Below are 13,806 nucleotides of genomic sequence, written 5' to 3'. Positions count from 1 at the left end.
TAAGAAATCACTTCACACACATCCCTTATCGACAAGACAAGTGCCAACGCTATGATCTCTCCATCATGCTTTGCTCCTTTGGAGGTCGGACGGTCGGTCGGGTCCTCAGCGGCAGTAAGCCGAATAAAATTTATTGCCTTCTTCGACGTGGTTCAGCTCCTTCCCCTTCCCATCCATCCGATTACGAAGCGAAAACTATTTTCCTTCGGTAGTTGTTTTACAAGGCCAAACTTTTCCTTCCGCACGCAGCACCGACCGCACGCACCCGGGGAACCGGGTGGCCTCCAAACAAAAGTGTCACCTACATGCGCTCGCACACGCCATTTAATCATCTATAATTAATGTGTCAATAGCGTCTTTCGTCATCGTGGTCGTCTCGGTTGGTCGCTTTTCTTTTGTCACAAGTGACGACGGTGACTGCGGAAACGGCGACGAAGACGTCGTCGACGACGTAGAAAAGGACAAGATTTTTAATAAAATTAATTACATATGTGGGTTCCGGGCCAAAGGGCGCTCAATAACATTTCGGTAAGAATGTTTCCTTTGGCCTTTTGCCGTACACCACTATGGGCCACAGTCCAATACTGACTCACGAATTGTGTCTGGAACAGACTAATACTCCGAACATTCAATTTTATATGGAGATTTGCCTGAAATATTACATTGAGGAGTTCTGATATGCTGATGATTGATATCCCAAATACACGAGTTGGTGATTGTATCACCTTTGTCGCTTAACTCCGCTCGTTGGCCCACAGTGCCGTGGAACGAGTCAGACGAAGGGGTGAAACGGTTCAGGTCCTTTGATCTTTGAGAAAATTTAAAGGGAAAAACGTGCCAACAAGAACAAGACGAATTACGCTCACTTTGGTGTTTATAAAAGGATTAACTTCGGTTGGCTTGTGCAGTTTTCGGCGTTTTAATTAAAAACTTTGGCGTTCGTTCCCGGAGGCACCCGGATAGGTAGCTCGGAAGGAAATTGTCTAACGCCACATTCTATTATCCTGACGATAGTAGATAGACCGGCTAATATGTGAGTGCGCACGTTGTTATAATCATGTGTGAGGAATTAGCATAATTGTAGACTGGAGGCGGAATAGTCGTCACCACGTCGTCAACCGGGGCGGAAATTGGGTAGTGGTAATTACTTTCCTGTTGTTACACCGTTACAGCTGGATTTTCGCTAACTTTAATTGCCGCCGCGCTTGTAACGACGTGAGTGCGTGAGCCAGATATGTGAGCTCAGCGTCAGGGGGACGAGTCAAATTGCTTTCGATTATCTGCGAAGTTAATGGCTAATTATGGGCTGTGAATGTAGGCCCGGAAAGTGATTAGAAAGGCTATATCCGGAAGGAAAATGCATATTCAGAAGGACGGTATATCCGATTTGCTGTGGCTATGTAATGTCTGGCTGAAGGAATAACATAATTCAACTCGTAATGAATGCAAACGTGGTAGAACTTTTAATCACTTAACGAATAGCTTATGATGTTATGGATGGTTTTGATTTCAATGATGTGGAACTCAATATGTAATAAGATCCAATAAATTGTTTTTATTATATGTTAAAATGAAAATATCAGAAAATTGATTGTGATTACGAATTTTAACCATTTGGAAGAAGCAAACTGCTTCTTTTTTCATTCGAATAAAGTAATCCAGTAATCCGGGTAATAACGGTAATGGCGACGTGAGTTTCCCTCAAATTGACATTCAAGAGGTAGAAAACATTGGGACTTATCAAGTGTGCCTTGATATAATGAAAATGAAAGAAATGAACAAATAAACATCAGCCTGTTGAGTAGCAGTAACAGCTAAATTATTTTTCATATAGATTGTAGCCGATTATCGTCCGAGTACGAACATCCAAAATCAGTCCCCATCGTATTTTTATCGTTTATTTAGTAGTAAATTGTTGTAGTTATTTTACCTTTTTGTGTCAGTTTGTCGCTATTCACTCGAAGTATTTAGTGTTGTGAATTTTATATTGGATGCGCATTAAGTGAACTTGAAAGTTGAATGTGAAAGTGAAACAAACCATTATCGCTATATTTTGAATCGCTCGCAAAACTGTGGTTAAATTTTGGCTGTGTTGTGTCTCCTAGCGGCGACTTTTTCGGCTACCGTACAAGAAATAAAAACAAATCGGAGAAGCATACTCTTACCGGTTTTTCGATATAAAGTTGTCTGGTGTCGCGATACATCGAAAAGTCATAAAATGTCCGTTATTTGTCATTCCTGCACTGGTGATGCATCAGAGAGCCACGTGAAATGTCGAGGATTTTGCACCGCTACATTCCATCCTAGTTGCACCGGCATGTCTTCTGACGCCTTTGAGCATGTAATGAAAAATCATCAGGTATTTTGGTTCTGTCCATCATGTACCACACTGATGAAGGACACACGATTTCGTAATACCGTCAAAGCCGCTCATGACGCGGGTCAACAGCAAGCGTTGAATTCGCATGGAGATATTCTGGAAAATCTCAAAACCGAAATTCTCAACGAGCTAAAATCAGAGATTCGGTTTAATTTTGCTATCTTGATCAACTCGAATTCACTTACTCCTATGGCTTCCCAGAGAATCGGAGTTGAACGGCGTTTCTCCAAGAAACGACGGCTTCTTAGTGTAAATAATAACACACCCTCGGTTTCCAGACCAACACTTCTTCAAGGATCCGGTAGCTCCGTATCTCCGTCTTTGGAAATCAGGACAGTTCCTAAAAATCAACCGAAATTTTATCTGTATCTGTCGAGAATCGCACCTGACGTCTCGGTGGAGCAAGTAGCCGCCTTTGCCAAAAAACGCTTAGATGCGGATGACGTTCAAGTTACAAGGCTGGTAGCAAAAGGTAGAGATGTTAGTACATTATCCTTCGTCTCATTCAAAGTAAGTATGAATGTTGAACTGAAACCAAGAGCGCTCTTCACATCCACCTGGCCAAAAAGAATTCTGTTTAGGGAATTCTCTGGTGACAGTTCATCGGCGAATTTTTGGCGACCAAAATCATCACCAGCCATTCACGACCCGCTGGAATTCCCGACGGTAGAGGAAGCAATTATGATCGAGTGAATAATATCCATGTCTTCGTTGGAGCACCGGGATGCACACTTGCCTCAAGTATCTCGGAAGTCCCCTATCCTCTCAGCACAGTCGAGCATTTCCCGCCACCGACCAACAGACATCCCGGCCCTGTGTCTGAGTCCGGAGAAGAGGTCTTCCAAAATCATCTCTCAGGCATGTACCGTTTTTCGCTGAACAATACGCCACCTAAATCGTTTCCCGATTTCAGCCATCTTCCTACAATCGAACCTGTTGGACGGCATCCGTACCTGGGCGGCCGCTATCTCTCTCTCCATATCGCCACCGGGACGCACAATTACCGCCAGTCTCGAGGAAGCCCCTAGCCCACTCATCACAGTCGAGCCCTTGCAGCCAGCGACCTACAGCCGTCCCGGCCCTGTGCATGAGCGAGGTGATGGGGTCTTCCGCTCTTCTTTCGAAGGCAAGTACGATGCATTATCGAGCAGCCCCTCGGCTATAAGACTTTCGACTTCCAGTACTGATCTACAGCTGAACAACTCGGCACTAGTTCATCAAACGGCCGAGTTATTCACTTCGAACGCCTCTCATCATGGTTCCACGATGTCTTCTCCACCGGGACGCACAACTGCCTGTAGCCTTGAGGAAGCCCCAAGCCTACTCATCACAGTCGAGCCCTTGCAGCCAGCGACCAACAGCCGTCCCGGCCCTGTGCTTGAGTCAGGTGAAGGGGTCTTCCGAACACTTTCCGCAGGCAAGTATATTAAGTCAGTGAACCCTCCGCCGCCTGATTGTTGTTCAACTTACAGCCACGGTCTACCGCACAACTTACTGCTGTATTATGCTGTATCATCCGTCGAAGACTATCGCCTTGCAGTCGCCGACCATTGCTACGACGTCATTGTTCTGGTTGAGACTTGGCTCAATAAGAACACGATTTCCAGCCAGGTATTCGGTTCGGACTACGAAGTTTTTCGATGCTATCGTTGCCGTGACAATAGTCGGAAATCTACAGGTGGTGGAGTTTTGGTTGCTGCGTAAACCGGCTTGAATGCACGAATCGTTGCGAAAACCGCATGGGCAAGTCTCGAGCAGATCTGGATAACAATCCAGCTTGGTGACCGTAATCTTTTTCTGTGCGCGCTGTACATTCCTCCTGATAGAACCAGGGACGTTGAGTACGTTAATGCTCCATGCTGGTGCGGAGACTCTACTCGACAGCTACAGTTCCGCCACATTATTACAAATGAATTCTGTCGTCAATGAAAACAACCGTATTTTGGACCTATGTTTTGCCAGTGATCATGATCATGCTCCGTCCGTAGTTCAGGCTCCTGCCCCTCTGGTAAAATCGGTTGCTCATCACCCGCCATTGCTTGTGACGATCGCTCATAATGCGGCGCATGATTTCAATGCTTCAGATGTAACTGTTTCATACAATTTCTCAAGAGCCGATAATCGAAGTATCGACGAGTTATTGTCTTCATTAGATTGGGAGAGTATTTTGGAACAAGAGGATGTCGACACAACGGCACGAGTTTTCTTAAATAGTTTTGACTTACGTTATGGATCGGAATGTTTCAAAGACTATGAGGAATAGGAAAACCGACTGTCCCTGGCAAACGACTTCATTACGCTAACTGAAATCATCAAAACAAGCTGCCCTGCGTAAGTTTACAAGGCGCCGTACGGTACCGCTTCGATATCAGTACGTCAGGCTCAATTACGCGTTCCAGCGAGCAAATCAGAGATGTTTTTTTTCAATACGGGCAAGATATTCAGCGTAGGCTACGTTCTCACCCAAAACGTTTTTGGAAATATGTAAATAAACAGCGAAAGGAGCCTGGATTTCGATGCAGCTCAATGATGAAATTGCCACTTCCACCCAAGAAACGTGTCGTCTATTCGCCGAAAAATTCTCCAGCGTATTTACCAGCGAAACTGTAAGTGATAACCAAGCTACCCTCGCTGCTAGTAATGTGCCATTGGTTGGACAAACGCTTGGTACATTCGATGTGGACGCGGATGCAATTTCCAGGGCTGCGTCTCAACTGAAATCATCGAACAGTCCCGGTCCAGATGGGATTCCAGCATCGTTCTTGAAGAAACATATCTCCTGCTTATTAGTACCGCTTCAGCGCTTATTTCGTTCGTCTTTATCCAGCGGCGAATTTCCATCCTGCTGGAAACACGCCCACATGTTTCCTGTACACAAAAAAGGCAGTAAGCGTGACGTTAACAATTACCGAGGCATATCTTCGCTGAGTGCGTTGTCGAAACTCTTCGAGCTGATTATCATGGAACCGTTGCTCTCGCATTGCAAACAACACCTCTGCTCAGATCAGCAAAGTTTTACTGCTGGACGTTCAACGACAACCAACCTTTTGTGCCTGATATCGTTTATCACCTATAGCATGATTGAACGGGCTCAGACAGATGTCATTTACACCAACCTATCCGCCGCATTTGATAAGATAGACCATGTCATCGTGATAGCAAAACTTGATAGATTCGGTATTTGCGGCAACCTTCTTCGCTGGTTTAGATCGTATTTGTCGGACCGACAACTGATGGTAGCGATTGGAGACTTCAGATCTGATTGCTTCTTTGCAACATCCGGTATACCACAAGGAAGTCATCTAGGTCCACTGATTTTTCTACTCTACTTCAACGATGCGCATTTGATCATAAAGAGACCCGGTTATCGTACGCTGACGACCTAAAAATCTTCCTTTTGATCCAATCAATCGCCGACTGCTACTATCTGCAAGAGCAACTAGATCTCTTCGCCAGTTGGTGCCTGCTAAGCCGCTTGACACTGAATCCTACCAAGTGTTCCGTCATCACCTTTTCGCGAAAGAGGCAACCGATCACATTCGCCTACAACCTGCACGGTACGACAATCGGGCGCGTAAATCAAGTGAAGGATCCGGGAGTTATTTTAGACTCGCAATTAACATTCAAGCAGCATGTCTCGTATATCGTCGAGAAAGCTTCAAAGACGCTGGGATTTATTTTCAGAACAGCGAAAAATTTTAACGATATATAATGTCTGAAGTCTCTGTATTGTGCCCTCGTTCGCTCCACACTGGAATATTGTGCAGCAGTCTGGACAACAATGGCTCTGATAGAGTAGAATCCGTCCAGCGCCGCTTCCTTCGTTTTGCGCTTCGAAAGCTTCCTTGGAGGAATCCGTTCCAGTTGCCGAGCTACGAGAGCAGATGTCGTTTAATAGATCTTGAGCTGCTCCGCACCAGAAGAGATACAGCAAGAGCAATGACGATTGCTGATACGCTTCAAGGTCGAATCGATTGTGAAGCCATCTTGGAGCGAATCGATATTAACGTTCAACAACGCACGCTTCGCAACAGTGTAATGCTTCGGTTGCCTCTACGACGTACCAATTATGGCCTGCAAGGAGGAGTTAGTGGCTTACAACGGATCTTTAATAGAGTGGCACCGTTGTTCGACTTCAACAGTACACGTGATATGCTTCGTCATAAGTTTTCGTCATTCTTTTCTAACAGGTGTCCGTAATACTGTGAAGATGAATGTAGATTATTGATTGTTATTTTTTGTTCTATTTTTATTTTGTTTTACTTCTATTTGCCGACCTGATTTGTATCTCTGTTTTTGTTTTATATTATTACCAACATCATTGGGGCTATTTTAAGCCTGTTGATGGATAAATAAATAAATAAATAAGTAATAGAATAGAGAATATTTTTTCCCTGGTTTTTAATTTTAAATTCTACAATGAAAGGTGTGTGGCCCCAAATGGCCGGAACAAAGTTATGACAGCGACTTTCCGTGGATGCGTGTGCACGCCGCGGAGGTCTGACTAGAAGAGGAAAAGTCATGGCTTGCTGCTCGCCGATTGACACGCTGATGTGTGAATCTATTAACACACGCTGAAGGCATTTTACTCAAACCCCACATTTCCCTTCTTCTCTCATTAAAAACGCAAAAAAAATCTTCTAGCATAGGATGCAATGCTTGTTTTTCTCCTGGATTATTTAAGTGAGACGAAGGTGAACATCGGTTGCAATTGAGCAACCGGTTAACTCCATTGAAAACTACACACCAAAATAAATTTGACTCAACATCATGGTTTTAATACCAGAACAATAATTCAGAGTGTGGGTTCCCAAACCGTGGCTCACGAAAGATAAAACGTGATTCATACTTTCGTTGGATGACAACAAATTTACGATGCCAAAAGCCTTCTTTTGCTTGTCAAATATAATGACAATTTCCTCCAAAAACATTCCAAGTTTTACCCAAATGCAATCCAAAGCTAAGCGGTGTTGAACTTCATTACTTATAAGATTTGAGAACAACCTTATGAAGATTAGAAAATCCATGCTTATCCAAATTCAATCTAAATCAAATCCAATGCAAATTCAATCCAAATCCAATCCAAATTCAATCCAAATTCAATCCAAATCCAATCCAATCCAAATTCAATCCAAATTCAATCCAAATCCAATCCAAATCCAAATCCAATCCTATCCAAATCCAATCCAAATCCAAATTTAAATCCGATCCAATTCTAATCCAAATTCAAATCAAATCCAATCCAAATCCAATCCAAATCCAATTCAAATCCAATCCAAATCCAATCCAAATTCGTACATTCAATCCAACTTTTAGTTTCGCGTATAGAACACCATTAACTATTTGGCATCAACTAGTACTGCTAGCCAATAACTCCAAACTAATCTTTCGCATAAGAAATTCGAACTTCCGAATAGCTTTGTAAAATTCGGCAACCTTATTAGTCCTTATAATTCCAAAATATCTGATCCTACAGGTAATCCCACTATGGCTACTAAGCAAGCTACTAAGTCAGTACATGTAGCCATGGACAGAGCCGAATGGAGAAGACTCTTATATACCGCACAGGCCACTTCGGCCTTAGTCTGAATAAATAAATAAATAAAAGTCAGTACATTCCAAAATAAATTTCTAGATAATATGTTGTTATTTTGCAAACCACAAACCAATTTCTCACGGTCTCCCAGGCAAGGCTTTAATGTTCTTCAAACCTCAAACCATTTTTCCAGCGGTCTTTCAGATGCGCTACCACAAACCATTTTTCCACGGTCTTCGAGACGCGTCTTGTGATTTTGCAAACCACAATCCATTTTCCGACGGTCTTCGAGACGCGTCTTGTGATTTAGCAAACCACACTTGTCACAATTTAACCATTTGAATTTAACTCACCACATGAAATCAGCGACAGAATAAAAAAATAGACTGGCAGGATCGCCAAAATGTGTGGCCCCAAATGGTCGGAACAAAGTTATGACAGCGACTTTCCGTGGATGCGTGTGCACGCCGCGGAGTGCTGACTAGAAGAGGAAAAGTCATGGCTTGCTGTTCGCCGATGGACACGCTGATGTGTGAATCTATTAACACACGCTGAAGGCATTTTACTCAAACCCCACAAAAGGGGCAGGTTTTCCTTGTAGAACTATGAATCTACAATTTGATGAATTAATTTCAAGATTGGGGAACTGTGCAGAATATCCACAGGACATCAGTCCGTCAACGTAGCAGTCACTGGGCATCTCGTCTATCAGGACGGTCTAGTTTATAGGACAGATCGTTGATGGGGTTTTTGCATTGGTAAAGGAATAGCGAAGGTAGAAATGAAGTTAAGTTGCTATCGGTTTCACATGAAATTTCATTATACTATGGTTCATGAAGAACATCGAACTATATACTAAAATAAATATTCTATCGAAAATAAGTGAATTTGAAACGCTAAATTTGGTCTAAGATTGTAAAAACATCAACAGGGTAGGTAATAATGCTTGTTCGCGACAAAATCTGGACACCTTAAAACACGTATAGCTTTCGAAATACCTCATCAACGAATGAAATGTTGTGATAAACGTATGTCTATTAGAAAATATTTTCTGTATTAGTATTACAAGTACCTAATGGATTTGGTGTCGAAAACAAATTGTATGCATCCGCCATTAAAATCTAGGTCTTTCGATTTGAAATCTAGCTAAAACGCTCTTGTTTTCATGTGAACGCTGTTCATAGAGTTTTGAAATGGTTTGATGCTTATTTGACAACAATAAGGATGCCACAGAGAGGAACAAGAACGGATTTAGGGGAAATGATGGGAAGGTGAAACAAATCCTACAGAGGAGGAGAACAAATCTTCCGGCACGAACTGTTTCGTGTAAAATTTAAATGTCACCAATTTGCACCATACATCATATGCATATTAGAGTGGGGCGCAGTTGTGTGGAAAAACGCAAACTTCGTCCGATCAACTGAGATCAAGGTTTTTCTGAATCGTTTTGGGACCCCAACAGTCAACACACAGTGCAAAATATGGGCTCCATTGATTACAACCTCGCATGCCGCACCGCGTTTTAAATTTACATGGAGATTAATATGGGAAAACATACTTTTTTACATTTTTGCTTTTAGCGGCTTCAATTTATCATCAATCACGTGACTCAATACGTTAACATATAGTCTGGAAGATGCCGAAAGACTTTGCCGAAGAAGGTACATAGCTAGAAGGTCTACAAAAAATGTTATTACGTTTCGAAAATTGATTGTTCAAACCATATGCAAGAAATCAATGTTTCTGCCAGCACTACCGGACAACCTATGGTTATCGAAGGGCAAAACTCATCTACCTTCTTGTTTGATTTTTTTCTTTGTGAAATAATTCCGGATAGCTCCCATTAGCTCAATAGCCCTATAAGATAAATTATTTTGAAATAACACTCAGTTAAATTATTGGTCTACGCAGTACGGCAGTGCTGGCAGAATAAACGATGTTTTACATATGGTTTGAACACTCAATGTTCGAAGCGTTATAACTTTTTTCGTAAACGATCCAGCAACGTGCCTTCTTCAGCAAAGTTTTTCGGTATCCTTTGGGTTATACTTTAACGCAATGTGCCACTTGGTTTACGATGAACTGAAACCTCTAGTAGTAGAAATGTAAAAATATACGTTCTCCCATACCAATTTCCATACAAACTTCAAACGCGATGCGGAAAGCGAGGAAGCAACCAGTCGGTCCAAGATTCTGCACAGTTGTTCAGGACCCAGAATGGCTTCGAAAAACCATTGATTTGAAAAAAATATCATGACGCCCTACTCTAATACATATGCATACATCAAAGTATCGACAAGGAATGAATCGACAATCGTTTTTTGACGTTGGACAACGTCTTACCCGAAGGTACTGGGTGTCAAATAAGAATCTAAAATTTGGTACCATCACGAAATCGTGTAAGAACTTCCGCAGGAATTCCTGGAGCAACTTTCGAAGGAATTTCTGGAGCAACTTCCAGAGGAAATCGTGGAGAAACTTCCGGAGGAAACTCTGGAGGAACTTCAGGAAGAATTCCTGGAGGAACTCTCGGAGGAATTCCGCAACTTCCAGAGGAAATCCTGTAGGAACTACCGGAGGAAACTCTGGAGGAACTTCGAAGAATTCCTGGAGGAACTCCCGGAGGAATTCCTGGAGGAACTTCCGAATTCCTGGAGGAACTTCCAGAATTCCTGAAGCAGCTTCTGGAGGAATTACTGGAGGAACTTCTGGAGGAATTACTGTAGGAACTTCCGGATAAATTATTGGAGAAGCTTCCGGAAGAATTACCGGAGGAATTCCTGGAGGAACTTCCGGAGGAATTCCTGGAGGAACTTCCGGAGGAATTCCTGGAGGAACTTCCGGAGGAATTCCTGGAGGAACTTCTGGAGGAATTCCTGGAGGAACTTCCGGAGGAATTCCTGGAGGAACTTCCGGAGGAATTCCTGGAGGAACTTCCGGAGGAATTCCTGGAGGAACTTCCGGAGGAATTCCTGGAGGAACTTCCGGAGGAATTCCTGGAGGAACTTTCGGAGGAATTCCTGGAGGAACTTCCGGAGGAATTCCTGGAGGAACTTCCGGAGGAATTCCTGGAGGAACTTCCGGAGGAATTCCTGGAGGAACTTCCGGAGGAATTTCTGGAGGAACTTCCGGAGGAATTCCTGGAGGAACTTCCGGAGGAATTCCTGGAGGAACCTCCGGAGGAATTCCTGGAGGAACTTCCGGAGGAATTCCTGGAGGAACTTCCGGAGGAATTTCTGGAGAAACTTCCGGAGGAAACTCTGGAGGAACTTCAGGAAGAATTCCTGGAGGAACTCTCGGAGGAATTCCGCAACTTCCAGAGGAAATCCTGGAGAAACTTCTGGAGGAAACTCTGGAGGAACTTCAGGAAGAATTCCTGGAGGAACTCCCGGAGGAATTCCTGGAGGAACTTCCGTACGAATTCGTGGAGGAACTGCCGTAGGAATTCCTGGAGGAGCTTCTGGAGGAATTCCGAAGGAACTTCCGGAGGAATTCCTGGAGGAACTTCCGGAGGAACTTCCGGAGGAATTCCTGGAGGAACTTCTGGAGGAATTCCTGGAGGAACTTCTGGAGGAATTCCTGGAGGAACTTCTGGAGGAATTCCTGGAGGAACTTCCGGAGGAATTCCTGGAGGAACTTCCGGAGGAATTCCTGGAGGAACTTCCGGAGGAATTCCTGGAGGAACTTCCGGAGGAATTCCTGGAGGAACTTCCGGAGGAATTCCTGGAGGAACTTCCGGAGGAATTCCTGGAGGAACTTCCGGAGGAATTCCTGGAGGAACTTCCGGAGGAAATCCTGGAGGAACTTCCGGAGGAATTCCTGGAGGAACTTCCGAGGAATTCCTGGAGGAAGTTCCGGAGGAATTCCTGGAGCAACTTCTGAAGGAATTTCTGGAGGAACTTCCGGAGGAATTCCTGGAGGAACTTCCGGAGGAATTCCTGGAGGAACTTACGGAGGAATTCCTGGAGGAACTTACGGAGGAATTCCTGGAGGAACTTCCGGAGGAATTCCTGGAGGAACTTCCGGAGGAATTCCTGGAGGAACTTCCGGAGGAATTGCTGGAGGAACTTCCGGAGGAATTCCTGGAGGAACTTCCGGAGGAATTCCTGGAGGAACTTCCGGAGGAATTCCTGGAGGAACTTCCGGAGGAATTCCTGGAGGAACTTCCGGAGGAATTCCTGGAGGAACTTCCGGAGGAATTCCTGGAGGAACTTCCGGAGGAATTTTTGGAGGAACTTACGGAGGAATTTCTGGAGGAACTTCCGGAGGAATTTCTGGAGGAACTTCCGGAGGAATTCCTGGAGGAACTTCCGGAGGAATTCCTGGAGGAACTTCCGGAGGAATTCCTGGAGGAACTTCCGGAGGAATTCCTGGAGGAACTTCCGGAGGAATTCCTGGAGGAACTTCCGGAGGAATTCCTGGAGGAACTTCCGGAGGAATTCCTGGAAGAATTTCGGAGGAATTCCTGGAAGAATTTCCGGAGGACTTCCTGGAAGAATTTCCGGTGGAACTGAAAAATTCCCGGAGGAATTCCTGGAGGAACTTCCGGAGAAATTTCTGGAGGAACTTCCGGAGGAATTCCTGGAGGAACTTCCGAAGGAACTCGTGTAGGAACTTCCGGAGGAATTCCTGGAGGAACTTCCGGAGGAATTCCTGGAGGAACTTCCGGAGGAATTCCTGGAGGAACTTCCGGAGGAATTCCTGGAGGAACTTCCGGAGGAATTCCTGGAGGAACTTCCGGAGGAATTCCTGGAGGAACTTCCGGAGGAATTCCTGGAGGAACTTCCGGAGGAATTCCTGGAGGAACTTCCGGAGGAATTCCTGGAGGAACTTCCGGAGGAATTCCTGGAGGAACTTCCGGAGGAATTCCTGGAGGAACTTCCGGAGGAATTCCTGGAGGAACTTCCGAGGAATTCCTGGAGGAACTTCCGGAGGAATTCCTGGAGGAACTTCCGGAGGAATTCCTGGAGGAACTTCCGGAGGAATTCCTGGAGGAACTTCCGGAGGAATTCCTGGAGGAACTTCCGGAGGAATTCCTGGAGGAACTTCCGAGGAATTCCTGGAGGAACTTCCGGAGGAATTCCTGGAGGAACTTCCGGAGGAATTCCTGGAGGAACTTCCGGAGGAATTCCTGGAGGAACTTCCGGAGGAATTCCTGGAGGAACTTCCGGAGGAATTCCTGGAGCAACTTCCGGAGGAATTCCTGGAGGAACTTCCGGAGGAATTCCTGGAGGAACTTCCGGAGGAATTCCTGGAGGAACTTCCGGAGGAATTCCTGGAGGAACTTCCGGAGGAATTCCTGGAGAAACTTCCGGAGGAATTGCTGGAGGAACTTTCGGAGGATTTCCTGGAGGAACTATTCCTGGAGGAACTTCCGGAGGAATTCCTGGAGGAACTTCCGGAGGAATTCCTGGAGGAACTTCCGGAGGAATTCCTGGAGGAACTTCCGGAGGAATTCCTGGAGGAACTTCCGGAGGAATTCCTGGAGGAACTTCCGGAGGAATTCCTAGAGGAACTTCGGAGGAATTCCTGGAGGAACTTCCGAGGAATTCCTGGAGGAACTTCCGAGGAATTCCTGGAGGAACTTCCGGAGGAATTCCTGGAGGAACTTCCGGAGGAATTCCTGGAGGAACTTCCGGAGGAATTCCTGGAGGAACTTCCGGAGGAATTCCTGGAGGAACTTCCGAGGAATTCCTGGAGGAACTTCCGGAGGAATTCCTGGAGGAACTTCCGGAGGAATTCCTGGAGGAACTTCCGGAGGAATTCCTGGAGGAACTTCCGGAGGAATTCCTGGAGGAACTTCCGGAGGAATTCCTGGAGGAACTTCCGGAGGAATTCCTGGAGGAACTTCCGGAGGAATTCCTGGAGGAACTTCCGGAGGAATTCCTGG

This window comes from Armigeres subalbatus, chromosome 1 (assembly GCF_024139115.2).
Source record: "Armigeres subalbatus isolate Guangzhou_Male chromosome 1, GZ_Asu_2, whole genome shotgun sequence".
NCBI lineage: Eukaryota > Metazoa > Arthropoda > Insecta > Diptera > Culicidae > Armigeres > Armigeres subalbatus.
This window is presented reverse-complemented; position numbering follows the sequence as displayed.